At 43.5% G+C, this 25107-nt stretch overlaps 1 protein-coding gene and 2 long non-coding RNA genes across 3 annotated transcripts in view; 2 read left to right on the top strand and 1 right to left on the bottom strand.

The window, feature by feature from the left end:
* The window catches only part of LOC118399027 (uncharacterized), a 64119-nt gene extending 58099 nt beyond the window's left edge, over positions 1-6020 (top strand). Inside the window, exon 5 of the long non-coding RNA XR_004828742.2 lies at positions 2898-6020. This is a non-coding gene — a long non-coding RNA (uncharacterized LOC118399027). The remainder of the gene's footprint in view (positions 1-2897) is intronic.
* A 6580-nt stretch (positions 6021-12600) lies between these two features.
* Positions 12601-17226, bottom strand: LOC118399188 (uncharacterized). The gene is made up of 3 exons (XR_008072460.1): positions 17070-17226; positions 15530-15621; positions 12601-12789 (listed from the first exon to the last, which is right to left on the bottom strand). It is a non-coding gene; the product is annotated as an uncharacterized LOC118399188 (long non-coding RNA).
* Positions 17227-17327: 101 nt separating this feature from the next.
* Positions 17328-25107, top strand: part of LOC118399187 (uncharacterized) — a 34994-nt gene continuing 27214 nt past the window's right edge. The window contains exon 1 of the mRNA XM_052471913.1: positions 17328-17477. The gene's annotated coding sequence lies outside the window, so the exon portion shown is untranslated. The remainder of the gene's footprint in view (positions 17478-25107) is intronic.

Below are 25107 nucleotides of genomic sequence, written 5' to 3'. Positions count from 1 at the left end.
TGGCCCTCGCTTCATACTCATCGCCAAACCCACTGGCTCCAGGTCATCTACAAGACCCTGCTAGGTAAAGTCCCCCCTTATCTCAGCTCGCTGGTCACCATAGCAGCACCCACCTGTAGCACACGCTCCAGCAGGTATATCTCTCTGGTCACCCCCAAAACCAATTATTTCTTTGGCAGCCTATCCTTCCAGTGCTGCCATTGACTGGAACGAACTACAAAAATCTCTGAAACTGGAAACACTTATCTCCCTCACTAGCTTTAAGCACCAGCTGTCAGAGCAGATCACAGGTTACTGCACCTGTACATAGCCCATCTATAATTTAGCCCAAACAACTACCTCTTTCCCTACTGTATTTATTTATTTTACTCCTTTGCACCCAAATTTTTCTATCTCTACTTTGCACATTCTTCCACTGCAAATCAACCATTCCAGTGTTTTACTTGCTATATTGTATTTACTTCGCCACCATGGCCTTTTTTTGCCTTTACCTCCCTTATCTCACCTCACTTGCTCATATTGTATATAGACATATTTTTCTACTGTATTATTGACTGTATGTTTGTTTCACTCCATGTGTAACTCTGTGTTGTTGTATGTGTCAAACTGCTTTGCTTTATCTTGGCCAGGTCGCAATTGTAAATGAGAACGTGTTCTCAACTTGCCTACCTGGTTAAATAAAGGTTAAATAAAAAATATGAAAAATAAAAATACCGCTCAAGAAGGAGGCGTGTTCTGTCTCCTGGAGATGAACGTACTTTGGTGTGAAAAGTGCAAATCAATCCCAGAACAACAGCATAGGACCTTGAGGGGGAAACAGATACAAAAGTATCTATATCCACAATAGTCCTATATCGACATAACCTGAAAGGCCGTTCAGCAAGGAAGAAGCTGCTCCAAAACCGCCCTAAAAAAAGCCAAACTACAGTTTGCAATTACACAAAGATCACAAAGAGACAAAAATCGTACTTTTTGGAGAAATGTCCTCTGGTCTGATGAAACAAAAATAGAACTGTTTGGACATAATGACCGTCGTTATGTTTGGAGGAAAAAGGGGGTGGCTTGCAAGCCGAAGAACACCATCCCAACCGTGAAGCATGGGGGTGGCAGCATCATGTTGTGGGGGTGCTTTGCAGGGGAGACTGGTGCACTTCACAAAATAGATGGCTTCATGAGGCAGGAAAATTATGTGGATATATTGAAGCAACATCTCAAGACATCAGTCAGGAAGTTAAAGCTTGGTCGCAAATGGGTCTTCCAAATGGACAATGACCCTAAGTATACTTCCAAAGTTGAGGCAAAATTGCTTAAGGACAACAAAGTCAAGGTATTGGAGTGGCCATCACAAACCTCTGACCTCAATCCTATAGAAAAGTTGTGGGCAGAACTGAAAAGGTGTGTGCGAGCAAGGAGGCCTACAACCCTGACTCAGTTATACCAATTCTGTCAGGAGGAATGGGCCAAAATTCACTCTACTTATTGTGGGAAGCTTCTGGAAGGCTACCCAAAATGTTTGACCCAAGTTAAACAATTTAAAGGCAATGCTACCACATACTAATTGAGTTTATGTAAACTTCTGACCCACTGGGAATGTGATGAAAGAAATAAAAGCTGTAATATATCATTCTCTACTATTATTCTGACATTTCACATTCTTAAAATAAAGTAACTGAGCTAAGACAGGGAATTGTTACAAGGATTAAACGTCAGGAATTGTGAAAAACTGAATTTAATTTAAATGTATTTGGCTAAGGTTTATGTAAATTTTTGACTTCAACTGTACAGTATATATTCAATTGTAATGTTTTCCACCAAGTTTTCTAAACAGGGGAGAAGGGGGTAGGGGCATAGTAATTTATGTATATATATATATAGTACCAGTCAAACGTTTGGACACACCGACTCATTCAAGGGTTTTTCTTTATTTTTACTATTTTTTACATTGTAGAATAATAGTAAAGACACCAAAACTATGAAATAACACATAGTAAAAAGTGTTAAACAAATGTTAAACAAATCAAATATATTTTAGTCACACTTCGCCAAGTCACCTGGAATGCATTTCATTTAACATGTGTGCCTTGTTAAAAGTTCATTTGTGGAATTTCTTTCCTTCTTAATGCGTTTGAGCCAATCAGTTGTGTGACAAGTTAGGGGTCGTATACAGAAGAGCTCTCCCTATTTGGTAAAAGACCAAGTCCATATCATAGCAAAAACAGAAATAAGCACAGAGAAATGACAGTCTATCATTACTTAAAGATATAAAGGTCAGTCAATCTGAAAATTTTAAAGAACTTTGAAAGTTTCTTCAAGTGCAGTCGCAAAAACCATCAAGCAATATGATGAAACTGGCTCTCATGAGGACCGCCATAGGAAAGGAAAACCCAGAAAGGAAAACCCAGAGCTAGAGTTACCAGCCTCAGAAATTGCAGCCCAAATAAATGCTTCACAGAGTTCAAGTAACAGACACGTCTCAACATCAACTGTTCAGAGGAGATTGTGTTAATCAGGCCTTCATGGTCGAATTGCTGCAAAGAAACCACTACTAAAGGACACCAATAAGAAGAAGAGACTTCCTTAGACCAAGATATACGAGCAATGGACATTAGACAAGTGGAAATCTGTCCTTTGGTCTGATGAGTCCAAATGTGCCATTTTTGGTTCCAACCCCCGTATCTCTGTGAGATGCAGAGTAGGTGAACGGATGATTTCCGCATGTGTGGTTCCCACTGTGAAGCATGGAGGAGGAGGTGTGATGGTGCTTTGCTGGTGACACTATCTGTGATTTATTTTGAATTCAAGGCACACTGAACCAACATGGCTACCACAGCATTCTGCAGCGATACACCATCCCATCTTTTTTGCACTTAGTGGGACTATCATTTGTTTTTCAACAGGACAATGACCCAAAACACACCTCCAGGCTGTGTAAGGGCTATTTGACCAAGAAGGAGAGTGATGGAGTGCTGCATTAGATGACCTGGCATCCACAATCACCCGACCTCAACCCAATTTAGATGGGTGAAGGAAAAGCAGCCAACAAGTGCACAACATATGTGGGAACTCCTTCGAGACTGTTGGAAATACATTCCAGGGGAAGCTGGTTGAGAGAATGCTATGAGTGTGCAAAGCTGTCATCAAAGTATTGATTTGTTTAACACTTGTTTTGTTTACTACATGATTCCCATATGTGTAAGTTCATAGTTTTGATGTCTTCAATATTATTTTACAATGTAGAAAATAGTCAAATAAAGAAAAACTCTTGAATGAGTAGGTGTGTCCAAACGTTTGACTGGTATTGTATATACATGTACAGTGCCTACGGAAAGTAATCAGACCCCTTTAATTTTTCCACATTTTGTTGTGTTACAGCCTTCTTCTAAAATGGATTAAAAAAAAAATACAACTCAGCAATCTACACACAATAAATACCTCATAATGACAAAGCAAAAACAGGTTTTTAGTAATTTTCTTCAAATGTATTAAAAATAAAAATTCAAACACCTTATTTACGTAAGTATTCAGACCCTTTGCTATTTGACTCGGAACTGAGCTCAGGTGCATCCTGTTTCCATTGATCATCCTTGAGATGTTTCTACAACTTGATTGGAGTCCAACTGTGGTAAATTCAATTGATTGGACATGATTTGGAAAGGCACACACCTGTCTATATAAGGTCCCACAGTTGAAAGTGCATGTCAGAGCAAAAACCAAGCCATGATCTGGTGAAGGGTACCAAAACATTTCGGCAGAATTGCAGGTCCCCAAGAACACAGTGGCTTCCATCATTCTGAAATGGAATACATTTGGAACCACCAAAACTTTTCCTAGAAGTGGCTGCTCGTCCAAACTGAGCAATCGGGAGAGAAGGCCCTTGGTCAGGGAGGTGACCAAGAACCCGATGGTCACTCTGACCGAGCTCTAAAGTTCCTCTGTGGAGATGGGAGAACATTCTAGAAGGACAACCATCTCTGCAGCACTCCCCCAATTAGGCCTTTATGGTAGAGTGGCCAGACGGAAGCCACTCCTCCGTAAAAGGCACATGACAGCCCGCTTGGAGTTTGCCAAAAGACTCTCAGACAATGAGAAACAAGATTCTCTGGTCTGATGAAACCAAGATTGAACTCTTGTGCCTGAATGCCAAGCGTCACGTCTGGAGGAAACCTGGCACCATCCCTACGGTGAAGCATGGTGGTGGCAGCATCATGCTGTGGGGATGTTTTTTAGCGGCAGGGACTGGAAGACCAATCAGGATCGAGGAAAAGATGAACGGAGCAAAGTACTGAGAGATTCTTGATGAAAACCTGCTCCAGAGTGCTCTGGACCTCATACTGGGGCGAAGGTACACCTTCCAACAGGACAACGACCCTAAACACATAGCCAAGACAACTCAGGAGTGGCTTTGGGACAAGTTTCTGAATTTCCTTGAGTGGCCCAGCCAGAGCCTAGACTTGAACCCGATCGAACATCTCTGGAGAGACCTGAAAATAGCTGTGTAGCAAAGCTCCCCATCCATCCTGACAGAGCTTGAGAGGATCTGCAGAGAAGAATGGGAGGACCTCCCCAAATACAAGCTTGTAGCGTCATACCCAAGACTCGATGCTTTAATCACTACCAAAGGTGATTCCAGAATCAAATCAAATCAAATGTATTCATATAGCCCTTCGTACATCAGCTGATATCTCAAAGTGCTGTACAGAAACCCAGCCTAAAACCCCAAACAGCAAGCAATGCAGGTGTAGAAGCACGGTGGCTAGGAAAAACTCCCTAGAAAGGCCAAAACCTAGGAAGAAACCTAGAGGGGAACCAGGCTATGTGGGGTGGCCAGTCCTCTTCTGGCTGTGCTGGGTGGAGATTATAACAGAACATGGCCAAGATGTTCAAATGTTCATAAATGACCAGCATGGTCAAATAATAATAAGGCAGAACAGTTCAAACTGGAGCAGCAGCACGGCCAGGTGGACTGGGGACAGCAAGGAGTCATCATGTCAGGTAGTCCTGAGGCATGGTCCTCGGGCTCAGGTCCTCCGAGAGAGAGAAAGAAAGAGAGAATTAGAGAGAGCACACTTAAATTCACACAGGACACCGAATAGGACAGGAGAAGTACTCCAGATATAACAAACTGACCCTAGCCCCCCGACACAAACTACTGCAGCAGAAATACTGGAGACTGAGACAGGAGGGGTCAGGAGACACTGTGGCCCCATCCGAGGACACCCCCGGACAGGGCCAAACAGGAAGGATATAACCCCACCCACTTTTCCAAAGCACAGCCCCCACACCACTAGAGGGATATCTTCAACCACCAACGGCACAACCCAAGGGGAAAGTACTTAGTAAAGGGTCTGAATACTTACATACATTTTTTTTATATATAAATTATTTTTTTAAATTGCAAAAACCTGTTAATGCTTTGTCATTATGGGGTATTGTGTGTTGATTTATGAGGGGGGAGGGGGACGATTTATTCAATTTTAGAATAAGGCCGTAATGTAATAAAATGTGGAAAAGGTCTGAATACTTTCCGAATTCACTGTATAAAGGGAGATTAGAAATTATGTAAGTAATATTATTTGAGAGACATCGATTCTATCTGCTAATTTCATAGCTGATCTACCTCCTTAAAAAAATATTTTTAAAAATAATTGTCTTGGATAAATTATACATGAACCATAGTGTCAGACTTGTATCTTTGCATCATTGCCATGAGCAACCAATGACCATTGAGACCCCTGGAGGGACAGTCCCTATTGGCCGGCTTTGTGCCATGACCACTAACATGGTCCAATGAGAAGAAGTTGTGTATGTTTCATATGTTTCACCTGGGACTTTCAAGTTAACTGCCCAGCTGATGAAGACTTGCATGATAATAGAAGTATTTTTAGATACAGAGAGAGCTTTGATAGTCATCTTGTGTTAGTTAGTGTTCATTGTGTGTTGCAAATCAATAAAAACAAAACAGTGGGATGGATTGTTATGAACATGTTTCATTTCAATAAAGTTACATCTATAAAATGTTATTCATTTGGTTGTTCCAATTATTTTACTGGTAAAGGAAACTGTAATATTCAGTGTCACTTAATTATGTAAATCTTCAATGTACATTATGCATATATTTTACAATAACTACAATAACTGAAAAGATATACAGTCAGGTCTAAAATGATTGGAACCCTTGATAAAGACAAGAAAACAATACTATAAAATAAATAATACAAATGCTGAGCTATATGTTGACATACAGTGCATTCGGGAAGTACTCAGACACCTTCACTTTTTCCACATTTTGTTACGTTACAGCATTTTTCTAAAATGGATTGAATTGTTTTTTTTTTGTTTTTTTTCATCAATCTACACACAATACCCCATATTGACAAAGCAAAAACAGGTTGTTTGATTTTTTGCAAATGTATAAAAAATACAAAACTGAAATATCACATTCACATAAGTATTCAGACCCTTTATTCAGTACTTTGTTGAAGCACCTTAAGCAGGGATTACAGCCTCGAGTCTTCTTGGGTATGATGCTACAAGCTTGGCACACCTGTATTTGGGGAGTTTCTTCCATTCTTCTCTGCAGATCCTGTCAAGCTCTGTCAGGTTCAATGGGGAGCATCGCTGCACAGCTATATTCAGGTCTCTCCAGAGATGTTCAATGGGGAGCAAGTCCGGGCTCAGGCTGGGCCACTCAAGGACATTCAGAGACATCTGGAGAACTCAGCGGTTGTGGGCGGCGCAGTTGCAGTACCAGGTGGTGATACAGCCCAACAGGATGCTCTCAATTGTACATCTGTAAAAGAGTATGTTTTTAGGTGACAAGACAAATTTCATCCGCCTCCTGAGGTTAAAGAGACACTGTTGCGCCTTCTTCACCACACTGTCTGTGTGGGTAGACAATTTCAGTTTGTCAGTAATGTGTATGCCGAGGAACTTAACTTTCCACCTTCTCCACTACTGTCCCATAGATGTGGATAGGGGGGTGCTCCCTCTGCTGTTTCCTGAAGGCCACGATCTTCTCCTTTGTTTTGTTGATGTTGAGTGAGAGGTTTTTAGGTGATGGCGCCAGAGGAGATGGCCGCCGTTTTACGGTCTCCTAACCAATTGTGCTATTATGTGTTTTTTTTTGCAATATTTGTAAATTCTTTTGTACATAGTGTTTCTGCAACTATATATTACGGAAGAAAAGAGATTCTGGATATCAAGACATTTGTAAACAACAGCTGGTGCACGAAATCTAAGGAAGTCTCTATATATTGTGATAAACTGCAGGCCACACTACTTGCCTAGAGAGTTCTCAGCTATACTTTACGTGGCTGTTTATTTACCACCACAGACAGATGCTGGCACTAAGACCCCACTCAGTCAGCTGTATAAGGAAAAAAGCAACCAGGAAACCACTCACCCAGAGGCGGCGCTCCTAGTGGCTGGAGACTTTAATGCACGGAAACTAAAATCAGTTCTACCAAATCTCTATCAACATGTTAAATGTGCAACCAGAGGGAAAAAAAATCTAGATCACCTGTACTCCACACACAGAGATGCGTACAAAGCTCTCCCTCGCCCTCCATTTGGTAAATCCGACCACAACTCAATCCTCCTGATTCCTGCTTACAAGCAAAAATGAAAGCAGGAAGCACCAGTATCTCGGTCTATAAAAAAATGGTCAGATGAAGCAGATGCTAAACTACAGGACTGCTTTGCTATCACAGACTGGAACATGTTCCGGGATTTTTCCAATGACATTGAGGAATACACCACATCAGTCACTGGGTTTATCAATAAATGCATTGAGGACGTCGTCCCCACAGTGACTGTAGGTACATACCCCAACCAGAAGCCATCGATTACAGGCAGCATTCGCACTGAGCTAAAGGGTAGAGCTGACGCTTTCAAGGTGCGGGACTCTAATCCGGAAGCTTACAAGAAATCCCGCTATGCTCTGCGACGAACCATCAAACAGGCAAAGCGTCAATACAGGGCTAAGATTGAATCATACTACACCGGCTCCGATGCTCGTCGGATGTGGCAAGGCTTGCAAACTATTACAGACTACAAAGGGAAGCACAGCCGAGAGCTGCCCAGTGACACGAGCCTACCAGACGAGCTAAATCCCTTCTATGCTCACTTCAAGGCAAGCAACACTGAGGCATGCATGAGAACATCAGCTGTTCCCTGGATGACTGTGTGATCACGCTCTCTGTAGCTGACGTGAGTAAGACCTTTAAACAGGTCAACATACACAAGGCTGCGGGACCAGACGGATTACCAGGATGTGTGCTCGGGGCATGTGCTGACCAACTGGCAGGTGACTTCACTGACATTTTCAACATGTCCCTGATTGAGTCTGTAATACCAACATGCTTCAAGCAGACCACCATAGTCCCTGTGCCCAAGAACACGAAGGGAACCTGCCTAAATGACTACAGACCCGTAGCACTCACGTCTGTAGCCATGAAGTGCTTTGAAAGGCTGGTAATGGCTCACATCAACACCATTATCCCAGAAACCCTAGACCCACTCCAATTTGCATACCTCCCAAATAGATCCACAGATGATGCAATCTCTATTGCACTCCACACTGCCCTTTCCCACCTGGACAAAATGAACACCTATGTGAGAATGCTGTTCATTGACTACAGCTCAGTGTTTAGCACCATAGTACCCTCAAAGCTCATCACCAAGCTAAGGATCCTGGGACTAAACACCTCCCTCTGCAACTGGATCCTGGACTTCCTGACAGGCCGCCCCCAGGTGGTGAGGGTAGGTAGCAACACATCTGCCATGCAGATCCTCAACACTGGAGCTCCCCAGGGGTACGTGCTCGGTCCCCTCCTGTACTCCCTGTTCACCCACGACCCAAGTCTAGGACAAAAAGGCTTCTCAACAGTTTTTACCCCCAAGCCATAAGACTCCTGAACATCTAACCAAATGGTTAACCGGGATATCTGCATCGTGTCCCACCACCCGCCAACCCCTCTTTTTACGCTTCTGCTACTCTCTGTTCATCATATATGCATAGTCACTTTAACGATACCTACATGTACATACTACCTCAATAAGCCTGACTACCAGGTGTCTGTATATAGCCTTGCTACTCTTTTTTCAAATTTATTTTTGCTGTTGTTTTATTTCTTTACTCACACACACACACACACACACACACACACACACACACACACACACACACACACACACACACACACACACACACACACACACTTTTTTCCCCACACCATTGGTTAGAGCCTGTAAGTAAGCATTTCACTGTAACCTGTTGTATTCGGCTCAAGTGACAAATAAACTTTGATTTAATTTGATATTTTCCTGACACCACACTCCGAGAGACCTCACCTCCTCCCTGTAGGCTGTCTCGTCATTCTTGGTAATCAAGCCAACTACTGTTGTGTCGCTTGCAAACTTGATGATTGAGTTGGAGGCGTGTATGGCCACGCAGTCATGGTCGAACAGGGAGTACATGAGGGGGATGAGCACACACCCTTGTGGGGCCCCAGTGTTGAGCATCGGCAAAGGGGAGATGTTGTTTCCTACCTTCACCACCTGGGGGCGGCCCGTCAGGAAGTCCAGGATCCAATTGCACAGGGTGGGGTTGAGACCCAGAGCCTCAAACATAATGATGAGCTTGGAGGGTACTATGGTGTTGAATGCTATAGTCAATGAACAGCATTCTTACATAGGTGTTCCTCTTGTCCAGATGGGACAGGGCAGTGAGCAGTGTGATGGCGATTGCATCGTCTGTGGACCTATTGGAGCGGTATGCAAATTGAAGTGGGTCTAGGGTGACTGGTAAGGTGGAGGTGATATGATCCTTGACTAGTCTCTCAAAGCACTTCATGATGACAGAAGTGAGTGCTACGGGGAGGTAGTCATTTAGTTCAGTTACCTTTGCTTTCTTGGGAACAGGAACAATGGTGGCCATCTTGAAGCATGTGGGGACAGCAGACTGGAATATGTCAGTAACCACACCAGCCAGCTGGTCTGTCCATGCTCTGAGGATGCGTCTAGGCATGCCGTTTGGGCCAGCAGCTTTGCCAGGGTTAACACGTTCAAATGTCTTACTCACGTCGACCATGGAGAATGAGTGCCCACAGTCCTTGGCAGCGGGCCGCGTCGGTGGCACTGTATTATCCTCAAAGCGGGCAAAGAAGGTATTAAGTTTGTCTGGAGACGTCCTTGTCCGTGACGTGGCTGGTTTTTCATTTGTAGTCCGTGATTATCTGCCACATACATCTCGTGTCTGAGCCGTTGAATTGCGACTCCACTTTGTCTCTATACCGACATTTTTCATGTTTGATTGCCTTGCGGAGGGAAAAACTACACTGTTTATATTCGGCCTATTCCCAGTCACCTTTCCATGGTTAAATGCAGTGGTTCGCGCTTTCAGTTTAGAAGGAATGCTGCCATCTATCCACGGTTTCCGGTTAGCCTAACTTTGAATAGTCACAGTAGGTAAAACATCTCCTATACACTTCCTTATAAACTCACTCACCAAATCAGCGTATATGGCGGTATTATTCTCAGAGCCTACCCGGAACAAATCCCGGTCCACGTGATCAAAATTGATTGTGAGGTATTCAAGTTCAGGTGAACAAAAGTACTTGAGTTCCTGTATGCTGTTACAATTACACCATGAGTCGTTAATCATGAAACATACACCCCCGCCCCTTCTTCTTCCCGGAGAGATATTTATTCCTGTAGGAGTGACGCACTGAGAAGCCAGGTGGCTGTATCGACTCCGACAGCATATCCCAAGAGAGCCATGTTTCCGTGATACAGAGTATGTTACAATATCTGATGTCTCTCTGGAAAGCAAACCTTGCCCTGATTTCGTCGACCTTGTTATCTAGGGACTGGACATTAGCGAGTAATATATTCGGGAGCAGTGGGTTGTGTGCACGCCTCTGAAGTCTGACCAGAAGACCGCTCCGTCTTCCTTTTGTCTGGCGGCATTGTTTTGGGTTGGCCTCTAGAATGAGTTAAAATGCCCTCGGTGGTGCGGACAAAGGATCCGCTTCAGGAAAGTTGTATTCCTGGTCGTTGTGCTGGTAAGTTGACGTCACTCTGATATCCTGTAGTTCTTGAAGAAAAAGAAACGCACACCTATTAAGACGAGGTAGAAAATTTGAAAATAAAAGAGAGCCGCACACTCTAGGAGCTCATATGCAAAAATGTAATTACCAACGTTTCGACAGCCAAGCTGTCTTCATCAGGGTGTAGTCACAAACACTGCGGGATGACTCGTTTATATAGTGTCAAAAGACACAGGTGTCTGTAATCATGGCCAAGAGTGGCCTAATATCATTGGTTAATAATCAAATATTAAAATGTCATACAAAGAACAGCATACAAACAACAAATGGATAGCATACGATCATAGATGAATTTGAATACACAAGCTTACAAACAATTACAATGGCAAAGTCACAATAATCACAAGAATGGCTTCAGATCAAAGTCTACGTTGAGACCAAACAAGGGAAGGAGGGGGAACAAGGGTCTTTAAGTTAAAGATCCAGGCAGCCTCTCGTTTTAACAATAAATTATCAAGGTCACACCCTCTCCTAGGGAGGGTGACATGTTCGATGCCAATATAATGCAGAGACGAAATAGAGTGGTCTGCCTCCAAGAAGTGGGCCGCAACTGGGTAAGTAAAGTTTTTACACCTAATGGTGCTACGATGCTCTGAGATACGTACTATTAATTTGCGCTTTGTTTTACCTACATCATTTTTTACCATAGATCTTCCCAGCTGTATGTAATAACACTTAAGATTTTCTGGGCTAACAATGTAAGAAAAAACTAAATACTGCAAAGTTTCCCAAGGACTAGAAGCAAGACAGCCCTCTCTGTCTTTTCTGCACGGAGGTGCAAGGTGTACGATCGCCCATCCCCATGAGTGTGTCACCCTGTAGAAACATCTCAAGGATGATCAATGGAAACAGTATGCACCTGGGCTCAATTTCGAGTTATGTTGAGTCAATTTCGAGTTATGTTGGCTGACAATTTGTTAGCTACGCTGTCATAACGAACCACATAGCATATCGTTACAGCAGAATCCCAGCTAGCAATGAGGAATCGGCCCAGAAGCGGCCCTCTTCTGGGAGGCCGGAACTGATTGAATTCGCCCGGAATCGGGTGTCGGACTCGGCCCGGAATCAAAATGAATGACTGCCCAGAATCAGCCCAAGTACATCGGGCCGTTTCCTCTACCCAAATTCAGCTAACATCTTACCAGAATCTCCCCAGAAGCGGTCCGATGCAAATTTAAATAAATGTATACAAAATTACCCAATTTAGTCATTTTAAATACTACTATTATACATACAAAGTATACCCATCCACAAAAAAACTGAGGAAAACCATACACCTGGTGACCGTGTTAGCGGGCATGCGCCTGGCCCGCAGGACCTCCCCTAACTCGAACGATGCTGTGTCAATTGTGCATCGCCTCATGGGTCTCCTGGTTGTGGCAAGCACGGGACTCGAGACAGCATCTGTAGCAACGCAGTTTGTACTGCGATGCAGTGTCTTAGACTGCTGCGCTACTCGGGAGTGTAATGAACACAAAGGGAGACAGAGAGCTGGTTTCAAGCGCAGGGCGCAGCAGGTCTTTATTGGTAAAGGACCACATGAGGAGGCAGGTAGCTGGGTCCAGGGGCAGGCAGAATGTCATACACCGGGGGTCCAAAAAGGCAATAGTACAGGCATGGAAAAGGCTTGTAACGTCATCCGGGAGATCAGGCAATAGGTTGATAACAGGAAATCCGAAATCTAAAGTACAGGCAGGGAATAGGCAAAAGGCGTCGTTAGTGAGGCAGGCAGAAACTATCATACACAGGAGGAGTAAATCACGGGAAAAACAGAGCTCCGAATAGAAGTGTGTCACAAAATAAACAATACGTCACAATGACGGGAATGCAAAGAACTGAACTATATAATGTGTGATAATGACATACAAGTGTGTGAACAGGTAATCAAAGTGCAGGTGATTGGGATCTGGAGAGTGAGCTGCGTTCAGGGGATCTATGTGCTTGAGAGTGTGAGCTGGAAAGTGGACTGGAAAGTGAGCTGTGTCCAGGGGATCTACGTGTTTGAGAGTGAGTTGGAAGCAGATGTTACAGGGAGGCTCCATCCACAAAGTTTTTAATGCTTATCAATTGCCTTGCACAAATTATAAAAATTCTAAAATACTACACAGGACTCTTAAAGAATTTCATTTAAATGTTAATTATATTTTTTGATCACAGAAACTATTAGAAAACATGGAAAAATAAATAATGAAATGTTAAATATTTAAAGCAGCCCTCATCTGCCAGAGAGTGGTCCCAATCCGCTGAGCCCCAAGAAATACATTTGGGCCAGTAAACTCTCACCGGAATCAGCCCGAGCCCCAAATAATACATTTGGGCCAGATAACTCACACCGGAATCGGACCGAGCTCAATCCCCGCATCCTAACCATAAGTAATACTGACGTCTGCCGAGTCAGACTCTCAGCCGAGTTCCCCGACTCTACCCAACGTTTATTGACAAGATTATTCCCGTCATTCTTAGTTTAGCTAAATGGTATAGTCGTTGTGCATTCTCAATGGACATTCGGGTCCCGTCATTCTTAGCTTAGCTAAATGGTATATAGTCGTTGTGCATTCTCAATGGACATTCGGGTCCTTTCGTAAATTCGCTCTGACTATCTACAGCACTCTTATTTCAGAGCACTCTCCTCTGAGTGTAATGAATTTATGAGCGCTCAACCCCCATTGAATATGGCTGGTGTCAGTAAACTTCAGCAAAAGAGCGTCATTTACAGTCACAGTTACAGTCACCAACGCTCTGGAAAACTGCCTAACCAGCTCTGCTCGGGCGAGTAAAATGGTCAGAGTTGTCTCATTTGTGTCTGGAAGTAGCTAGCAAGCTAGCCAACGTTAGCTTGGGTGCTTGACTGCCATAAGATCAGAAAGCCAAAGGCTGGAGCGTCCAGTGTGCGCTCCGAGAGCGAAAGCTCTGAATTTACAAACAGACAATCTGACTACGCTCTGAATTTACAAGTGCACTCTGGCACTCCAGATTGAATTTAGGAACACACCCAAAGTTGTAAAAATGTTTTGCTCGTCATGTGTTATGCTAACTAGCTAGCAAGAGGTTGCATAGCAACAGCATCAACTACCGGAAGACAAGTGAAGAGACAGTATGCTCAACTGAAAGCATACTGTTCGTTTACAGTATACTAAAATTAACTATGTAGTATATACTCATTAAGTGTGCAGTATACCTATGTTAGTATGGGTATTCGCACGCAGCTCTGGTTAACTCTGCCAGGAAGCTGAAACTTGGCTGCAAGTGGCTCTTCCAGCAAGACACTAACCCCAAGAACACATCATAATCTACAAATAAATGATTAATTGACCACAAAACCAATATTTTGCAATGGCCATCTCAGTCTCTTGACTTGAACCCCATTGAAAACCTGTGGTTTGAATTGAAGAGGGCAGTCCACAAACACAGACAAAGGATATCAAGGATCTGGAAAGATTCTGAATGGAGGAATGGTCTAAGATCCCTCCCGATGTGTTCTCCAATCTCATAAAACATATTAGAAAAAGGCTCAGTGTCGTAATCCTCGCAAGGTGAGGTATTGAAAACAGGGATAACAATAATTTTGACCCCTATCTTTAAAATATATATATATTACTTGTTAAACTAAGTGTATTTCTCTGAACAATAAAACAACATAATTTTGAAATGTTTTTGAGCATACAATAGTATTTCAAGCTAGCAGTATATCGCTGCAGTTGTACATAGTCTATCGGTAAATAGCCCACCCAATTTGACCTACCTATAATATAATAATAATAATAATATATGCCTCATCCCCATATTGTTTACATTTATTTACTTTTCTGCTCTTTTGCACACCAATATGTCTACAATGTACATGACCATCTGATCATTTATCACTCCAGTATTAATCTGCAAAATTGTAATTATTTGCCTACCTCCTCATGCCTTTTGCACACAATGTATATAGACTCTCTTTTTTTTCTGTGTTACTGACTTGTTAATTGTTTACTCCATGTGTAACTCTGTGTTGTCTGTTCACACTGCCATGCTTTATCTTGGCCAGGTCGCAGTTGCAAATGAGAACTTGTTCTCAACTAGCCTACCTGGTTAAATAAAGGTGAAATAAAATAAAATAAATAAAAATATGATTTATTTTATAGTCTTTTTTTTTGCTCATCTTTATCAAGTGTGCCAATAATTTTGGACCTGCAGGATACATATCATTTTCTTTTACTGAAAACAAAAAAAAATTAAACAAAAGAAATCTCTTGTGCCATAAATTGTGCTAATATATTGTACAAAAATTAATTGAATAAATTAAAATGAGTCTCTAATTACTATTATTTTCTCTAACTCACAAACTAATTCTAAAATCTTTAAGGAGAGCAAGGTATTTTGTTTCATTTCAAAAAAGCACAACATTTTATAAAAGCAGAATATTTCAGTCACCTTACATTATTCAGCCTTGCAGGCAGCTTGGTGGTTTTCCTGGCCCTCTGCTCATGGTGGTGCATCCTGGGACAGTTGATATTGATTGTGCCATTTGCTGAGGAGACAGACCGAGACACATTAGTACCCAGCTCACCCCTGCTGAAAAACACATTAACTGCCTGCATTGGGAGCCCTGTCTCGTAACCATGGCAAAGCATGCAGGGAGCAGGTAGGGGTATTAGGGGGCAGCGGGTATCAATACACAGTCTCTCTGGGATTGTCTCTCAAGCTCTCTCCCTGTTTCTCTCCAAATCCCACACAGAGGCACGTACAGGGTCATGCGCACAAACACACATACAATTTGTATGTATATTTTTTATTCAGGCTGCTTCCATCACTCATTTGTTACGACATACCTCTTATCTCCCTTAATCTCCATACATCAATATTTTTCCTGTCTATGGAGACATGAGAACAACATATAGAAGTAGGGAAAAGAAAGGGGAAGCAAATCAAGTTGTGCGAAAATAACAAAAGTAGTGCTTGACATACTGTATATTTTCATTATTTCTACAGTTATATATCTATGCCATATTATTTTATACAGAAGGTGTAAAAGTTCTCAGCCATACTGTAGTGATCCTCCCTAATGAGCCACCTAGCAATTCCCACCAAGTGGGTTAACCCTATTGGTGTGATGCGTAGGTGGCTTGCTTTTCACGCCAGTGACACCTGGACAGATCATCAGTAAGAGAGGAGAACATTTGGCGGAAGTGGACGCTGATGTGGAGCGTGAATATAATGGCGGGGGAATCAAGGAGAATTGGAATGTTGTCCAAAAGAATATAAAACGGAGAAAAGAAGCAGACAGTGATGAGAATGTCCCTTCTTATCTTGTAGGAGTACATTTTGTTTGAAAAAAAGAATTTGTTCTTAACTGACTTGCCTAGTCAAATAAAGGTAAAAAAAAATATTTAAAAAAGTGATGAAAATATAACATGTTGCAATTGTGGTGGTAACCAATACGCCACCTATTTGGAATGCCCAACAAGGGTGAAAGAGAATGAGGTGACCGATGTTAGGGCATTTAAAAGGGTTGAGGGTTCAAATGCTGCTCCTGAATAGTCCATGGTGGTGGATAGGCATTCACTGAAGGCTGCAGGGGTTGCCGTTCAACGGCAGAACCCAGATATGTTAAAGGTACAGAAGGTGGACTTTGTGGCCTTTATAGCTATGGTGATTACTGCCACTGCCAAGGTGGAGAGGAAGTCCTGGAAAATAGACATTGTTGTGGATGCGGCGGAATGTTTCCTGGGACTGAAAGACTTCTTGGCAGAGGAGATGCATGGAGTATTGTCACAAGCCTCTCAGGTGAGAATTAAACACAAATACATTATTTAACCTTTATTAAACTAGGCTAGTCAGAAGAAGGGAGATATGGGGATTTGAAGGATAGAAGAAGTGGGTGTTTGGGGTTTTTGGTTTTGTCAATGTGGTTTTTATTGTTTTATTTTGGGTGGATTTAAGTTTGTTTTCCCTATCATGTATGGGTTTTATTTTTACCTTGTTTTTTTCAACGTCGTCCAGTTGGTGGCGGTAATACATATTTTGGGGTTGTATAGCATGTCCAGATCATCCAGAAGAAGCCCAAGCGTTTTCCCAGGCTTTCAAAGAAAATCATTCTGAGATATGATGCATCTTTTTTTATTTTATAATAATTGCTCAAATAAAGAACAGGGGTCATAGACAACATCTTATTTATTTCAGGGAGCGGAAATGAAAAACGTTGTTCCACTTCCCCTTTAGTCTATAGGAAATCAGCTTTCACCCGCCACAACGTCCGGTTGAAATTCAAATCGCTAGCTCGCTAAAAAATTACAACAAAGGCCGATTAAACATCTGGCGACTTTCATGACAAACGATATCTGATAGAAGTGTAGACAGCACCAGCTACGCAAGTATTGTACCAAGGTGAGGCGTGTGCTATTTTCATTAAACTAGTTTACCCTGCTTGAGATCCGGGGCTGTCGTAAGCGATCGAGCTAATGCTAGCTACCTAGCTGGATATGCTACGTAATTTGCTATCTTATTTTAAAGTACATTTACTTAGGTAGCTAGTTCAACCCGGTCGTAGAAGATGAATGTGATGTTGCTTCGAACATCTGGTAAAGTTGGCTAACTAGCTACTAGTAACCAAAACAGTCACTGAATCAGGATACTAAGCTAGATAGATTTCAGTGTCGCGTCAATGCATCAACTTTAGTTTACTTATGGAGAAGACGGTCATATCAGATTTGGTTTATTGTGCACCTTTCCATATACATAATTGCAACGTGCACCTTTCCATATACATAATTGCAACGTGACCTTTCCATATACATAATTGCAACGTGACCTATCACAAAATGAAGAAACTGCAATTAGTAAACCATCTATGTTTACAATGTGCATATTACAAGACACGAATACTTTTTCTGATAAAACTAGTTCATTGCATCCGCCATGGAGCCCAGTTTCATAATGTCCCAGCTGTCTGCCGTAGTTTTGAAGTAAACACGAAAAAACAGGCCTTATTTTGGGACATTTTCCCGGCTCCAAATAGTTATACTGAGCACCGTGACACCAACTCGCCTTCCGACCGTTCTACTCAAATTGTTCTAAGTCACGCCGCCTGCTTCGCTGTTGTTGGCAATGCCCACGTTGGTAGTTAAAATGTTCACCACAACACATTACTCATGTAACTACTTCCTTGTTATGCAGACATACTCAAACTTGGCACCATCGAGGTGCGGATGTTTACTTTCTACACAAGTTATCCTAAGAACAGATTGTAGTGGTAAAATAAAAAGGGATACATAAATGGAATTATAAGCGTCAGTCCAATCAGAAGAGACCCTGGGAATGTTCAATTCCATTCATATGCTAGTGTTCCAGCTTAGCTAACCTTTCTTTTGCCATGTTTCATCCTTGGGGGAATTTTGACTCATTCTATTGTCCAGCCTAGACATGCTAGCTACACTTTATCGTGCCCACATATGCCAGTTTTATGAAGGGGTGCGTGCTCAAAGAACATTTAGTTTTGTATTGTAACCTTCTCGATATGACCTTTACAGTGGGAAGCCCTAAGTAGTTCACAAGACCTCCTAGGAAGTGAGCTGGAAGGAAAGAAAGGAGGAGCCAGGTTGCAAGAAAACAGATGAAAAAAGAAGCAACAATGTCAGAAGAGGGGGCAACAATGTTGGATGAAGGGGCAACGGTGTCGGAAGAAGGGGAAGGGGCAACGGCTTTGGAAGAAGGGGCAACGGTTTTGGAAGAAGGGGCAACGGTTTTGGAAGAAGGGGCAACGGCTTTGGAAGAAGGGGCAACGGCTTTGGAAGAAGGGGCAACGGCTTTGGAAGAAGGGGCAACGGCTTCGGAAGAAGGGGCAACTGCTTCGGAAGAAGGGGCAACGGCTTCGGATGAAGGGGCAACGGCTTCGGAAGAAGGGGCAACGGCGTCGGAAGAAGGGGCAATGGATGCCACTAGTAGTGAAGAGGAGTCCGATGAAACCTTGTCTAATGGCAGCTCCATACCACCTAATAGGGGAAGGGGTAGGCCCAAAGGATCAGGCTCCAAGAAACCTAAGATACTGAGGGTACTAGACAAGCAGCCACGGGGCAGGCCACGTAAAGTGGTTGACCCTAATGCTGTTTCAGCAGAGACAACTGCACCTTTGAAGCGTGGCCGGCCCAAAAAAGTTCAGCAAAAAACAAAAATGGGTAGGCCGAGGAAGTACCTGCTGTCACCCGAGGAGGAAGAGGAGAGAGAGATACTGAAAAGCCAACCTAAGGGACCTAGAGTGTGGAAGCCGCTCGGAAGGCCGCGCATCTATCCCCGCGTGATCCCCCGCCACACCCACCTCTGCCGAGCCACGGAGAAGAGGCCGTCCACTCAAGGCATCAACAGGTAGAGGTGCCCACTTACGGAAGAACCCACCTCCAACTTCTAAAGTTTCAACGCCCCCGCTAAAGATGATTCCCGCGAAAGAGTGGCCGCCCCTTAGGCTCCTTCAAAGCCAAGAGAGCAGCAGAGACTGATAGGTCCAACAGTTCGCCCTCAGCCAAACAGGGTTGCACTGTTTCTCCAGTAGTAAGGCTTTACCGCTGCTCCGACGGTAAAGCAAATGTGTTCGATGAAGCTGCCTTCCAAGCCCAGAGGCAAAAAGGCAGGAGAAAGACTGTGAACGTTGATTGTACAGCTTATGATTCAGAGGAGGAAAATGAAGATACACAGAGAAATGAGGATGAAGTATTTTCTCTAGTAGAAGATGACAAAGAAGAGGAAATTAAACCACGCGATGGTCATGGCAAGGCTAGTAACCCTGGTAAGGTAGCGGCAGCTATTAAGAAAAAAGAAGTGGTTGTTCCTAAGAGGGGGGGCAGAAAACCTGGCACAATCAAAAAGGTTGTAAAGTAAAAGGAACCTGGGCGGAGCAGACTGAACGAGTATCAATAGCATCTTGTAAGATGTTTTTTTAACATTGTATTATCTCTTACCCAACTCTTTCTTGTTTTCTCAACTAACCTATGTGTCTGCTTGCTCTTGCTGTTATTTTTTATGGTTTGATGCCTTCATGGAAACCATGTGGAAAAAACAAGTACTTTTTGTACTTCCTTGGTCATCCATAGCTTGAATGATGTGAAGACAATTTCATTGACCGTTGTTAATCTTGTATTGGTCTGTTCAGACTTATCCCATTTAGATTTTTTACTGGTACTGTCATTGATACAGTTTCTAATTCCATACACATCCTATAGTTGATGATATTCTCATTGAGGTTTGTTAATCTTGTATTGGTCTGTGCAGATTTGTCCAAATAAGCTCAAAATGGTTTAAATCAATTGAATTAGGTAAGTATTTTGTTTTTCGTTTGTGAAACCTCCCCAACGTTCATTTGAGGGTAATGTGTGAATTTCAGTTTTTTTAGAGAGAGCAAATATTTAGAAAGTTTCATGTAATAAAGTGAAATGTCAAACTTTGTTTTTGTTGATGTTTTTTAATCTCAATAAAACCTAAAATATGACTTAATTTGTCTTTATTTGGTATTATTGTAAAACTTAATTGTTTGAAAAGCAGAATGTGATGAATAAATGGAAGATTTGATAGAAACATTTATTCCTGGCTGGTCAGTATCAAAAAGTCAGTGGTGGAATGTTCACACCGTTTATTGGACCGAGCTCAATCCATAAGTAATACTGACGTCTGCAGAGTCTGACTCTCAGCCGAGTTCCCCGACTCTACCCAACGTTTATTGACAAGATTATTCCCGTCATTCTTAGTTTAGCTAAATGGTATAGTCGTTGTGCATTCTCAATGGACATGTGGGTCTTTTCGTAAATTCGCTCTGGCTATCTACAGTACTCTGATTTCAGAGCACTCTCCTCTGAGTGTAATGAATTTATGAGCGCTCAACCCCCATTGAATATGGCTGGTGTCAGTAAACTTCAGCAAAAGAGCGTCATTTACAGTTAGTCACCAACACTCTGGAAAACTGCCTAACCAGCTCTGCTAGGGCGAGTAAAATGGTCAGAGTGGTCTCATTTGTGTCTGGAAGTAGCTAGCAAGCTAGCCAACGTTAGCTTGGGTGCTTGACTGCCATAAGATCAGAAAGCCAAAGGCTGGAGTGTCCAGTGTGCGCTCCGAGAGCGAAAGCTCTGAATTTACAAACAGACCATCTGAATTTACAAGTGCACTCTGGCACTCCAGATTGAATTTAGGAACACACCCAAAGTTGTAAAATGTTTAGCTAGTCATTTGTTATGCTAACTAGCTAGCAAGAGGTTGCATAGCAACAGCATCAACTTCCGTTAGACAAGTGAAGAGAGAGTACGCTCAACTGAAAGCATACTGTTCGTTTACAGTATACTAAAATTAACTATGTAGTATATACTCATTAAGTGTGCAGTATACGTATGTTAGTATGGGTATTCGCACGCAGCTCTGGTTAACTCTGCCAGGAGGCTGAAACTTGGCTGCAAGTGGCTCTTCCAGCAAGACACTTAACCCCAAGAACACATCATAATCTACAAATAAATGATTAATTGACCACAAAACCAATATTTTGCAATGGCCATCTCAGTCTCTTGACTTGAACCCCTTTGAAAACCTGTGGTTTGAATTGAAGAGGGCAGTCCATAAACACAGACAAAGGATATCAAGGATCTGGAAAGATTCTGAATGGAGGAATGGTCTAAGATCCCTCCCGATGTGTTCTCCAATCTCATAAAACATATTAGAAAAAGGCTCAGTGTCATTATCCTCGCAAGGTGAGGTATTGAAAACAGGGATGACAATAATTTTGACCCCTATCTTTAAAAATATATATATTACTTGTTATACAAAATGTATTTCTCTGAACTATAAGACAACATCATTTTCAAATGTTTTTGAGCATACAATAGCTCAGTATTTTTATTATTTATTTTATAGTCTTTTTTTGCTCATCTTTATCAAGTGTGCCAATAATTTTGGACCTGACGGTACGTAATCGAAATAATTTGCTGAAAAAAAAAATTACAAAAGAAAAAATCTCTTGTGCCATAAATTGTGCTAATACATTGTACACAAATTAATTGAATAAATTAAAATTAGTCTCTAATTACTCTTATTTTCTCTAACTCACAAACTAATTCTAAAATCTTTAAGGAGAGCAAGGTATTTTGTTTCATTTCAAAAAAGCATAACATTTTATAAAAGCAGAATATTTCAGTCACCTTACATTATTCAGCCTTGCAGGCAGCTTGGTGGTTTTCCTGGCCCTCTGCTAGTGGTGGTGCATCCTGGGACAGTTGATATTGATTGTGCCATTTGCTGAGGAGACAGACCGAGACACATTAGTACCCAGCTCACCCCTGCTGAAAAACACATTAACTGCCTGCATTGGGAGCCCTGTCTCGTAACCATGGCAAAGCATGCAGGGAGCAGGTAGGGGTATTAGGGGCAGCGGGTTCAACACACAGTCTCTCTGGGATTGTCTCTCAAGCTCTCTCCCTGTTTCTCTTCAAATCCCACACAGAGGCACATACAGGGTCATGCGCACACACACACACAATTTGTATATATATTTTTTTATTCAGGCTGCTTTCATCACTCATATGTTACCACATACCTCTTATCTCCCTTACATTTACATTTTACATTTAAGTCATTTAGCAGACGCTCTTATCCAGAGCGACTTACAAATTGGTGCATTCACCTTATGACATCCAGTGGAACAGCCACTTTACAATAGTGCATCTAAATCTTTTAGGGGGGGGGGGTGAGAAGGATTACTTATCCTATCCTAGGTATTCCTTAAAGAGGTGGGGTTTCAGGTGTCTCAGGAAGGTGGTGATTGACTCCGCTGTCCTGGCGTCGTGAGGGAGTTTGTTCCACCATTGGGGGGCCAGAGCAGCGAACAGTTTTGACTGGGCTGAGCGGGAACTGTACTTCCTCAGTGGTAGGGAGGCGAGCAGGCCAGAGGTGGATGAACGCAGTGCCCTTGTTTGGGAGTAGGGCCTTATCAGAGCCTGGAGGTACTGAGGTGCCGTTCCCCTCACAGCTCCGTAGGCAAGCACCATGGTCTTGTAGCGGATGCGAGCTTCAACTGGAAGCCAGTGGAGAGAGCGGAGGAGCGGGGTGACGTGAGAGAACTTGGGAAGGTTGAACACCAGACGGGCTGCGGCGTTCTGGATGAGTTGTAGGGGTTTAATGGCACAGGCAGGGAGCCCAGCCAACAGCGAGTTGCAGTAATCCAGACGGGAGATGACAAGTGCCTGGATTAGGACCTGCGCCGCTTCCTGTGTGAGGCAGGGTCGTACTCTGCGGATGTTGTAGAGCATGAACCTACAGGAACGGGCCACCGCCTTGATGTTAGTTGAGAACGACAGGGTGTTGTCCAGGATCACGCCAAGGTTCTTAGCGCTCTGGGAGGAGGACACAATGGAGTTGTCAACCGTGATGGCGAGATCATGGAACGGGCAGTCCTTCCCGGGAGGAAGAGCAGCTCCGTCTTGCCGAGGTTCAGCTTGAGGTGGTGATCCGTCATCCACACTGATATGTCTGCCAGACATGCAGAGATGCGAATCGCCACCTGGTCATCAGAAGGGGGAAAGGAGAAGATTAATTGTGTGTCGTCTGCATAGCAATGATAGGAGAGACCATGTGAGGTTATGACAGAGCCAAGTGACTTGGTGTATAGCGAGAATAGGAGAGGGCCTAGAACAGAGCCCTGGGGGACACCAGTGGTGAGAGCGCGTGGTGAGGAGACAGATTCTCGCCACGCCACCTGCGTGGGCCGCGCCGGAGATGCCCAACTCGGAGAGGGTGGAGAGGAGGATCTGATGGTTCACAGTATCGAAGGCAGCCGATAGGTCTAGAAGGATGAGAGCAGAGGAGAGAGAGTTAGCTTTAGCAGTGCGGAGCGCCTCCGTGATACAGAGAAGAGCAGTCTCAGTTGAATGACTAGTATTGAAACCTGACTGATTTGGATCAAGAAGGTCATTCTGAGAGAGATAGCGGGAGAGCTGGTCAAGGAGGGCACGTTCAAGAGTTTTGGAGAGAAAAGAAAGAAGGGATACTGGTCTGTAGTTGTTGACATCGGAGGGATCGAGTGTAGGTTTTTTCAGAAGGGGTGCAACTCTCGCTCTCTTGAAGACGGAAGGGACGTAGCCAGCGGTCAGGGATGAGTTGATGAGCGAGGTGAGGTAAGGGAGAAGGTCTCCGGAAATGGTCTGGAGAAGAGAGGAGGGGATAGGGTCAAGCGGGCAGGTTGTTGGGCGGCCGGCCGTCACAAGACGCGAGATTTCACCTGGAGAGAGAGGGGAGAAAGAGGTCAGAGCACAGGGTAGGGCAGTGTGAGCAGAACCAGCGGTGTCGTTTGACTTAGCAAACGAGGATCGGATGTCGTCGACCTTCTTTTCAAAATGGTTGACGAAGTCATCTGCAGAGAGGGAGGGGGGGGTTCAGGAGGGAGGAGAAGGTGGCAAAGAGATTCCTAGGGTTAGAGGCAGATGCTTGGAATTTAGAGTGGTAGAAAGTGGCTTTAGCAGCAGAGACAGAGGAGGAAAATGTAGAGAGGAGGGAGTGAAAGGATGCCAGGTCTGCAGGGAGGCGAGTTTTCCTCCATTTCCGCTCGGCTGCCCGGAGCCCTGTTCTGTGAGCTCGCAATGAGTCGTCGAGCCACGGAGCGGGAGGGGAGGACCGAGCCGGCCTGGAGGATAAGGGACATAGAGAGTCAAAGTATGCAGAAAGGGAGGAGAGGAGGGTTGAGGAGGCAGAATCAGGAGATAGGTTGGAGAAGGTTTGAGCAGAGGGAAGAGATGATAGGATGGAAGGATAGGAGGAGAGAGTAGCGGGGGAGAGAGAGCGAAGGTTGGGACGGCGCGATACCATCCGATTAGGGGCAGCGTGGGAAGTGTTGGATGAGAGCGAGAGGGAAAAGGATACAAGGTAGTGGTCGGAGACTTGGAGGGGAGTTGCAATGAGGTTAGTGGAAGAACAGCATCTAGTAAAGATGAGGTCGAGCGTATTGCCTGCCTTGTGAGTAGGGGGGAAGGTGAGAGGGTGAGGTCAAAAGAGGAGA

The sequence above is a fragment of the Oncorhynchus keta genome, chromosome 20 (genome assembly GCF_023373465.1).
Source record: "Oncorhynchus keta strain PuntledgeMale-10-30-2019 chromosome 20, Oket_V2, whole genome shotgun sequence".
Classification (NCBI taxonomy): Eukaryota; Metazoa; Chordata; class Actinopteri; order Salmoniformes; family Salmonidae; genus Oncorhynchus; species Oncorhynchus keta.
Note: the sequence above shows the minus strand (reverse complement) of the source record. Positions and strands in the feature narration are given on the sequence as shown.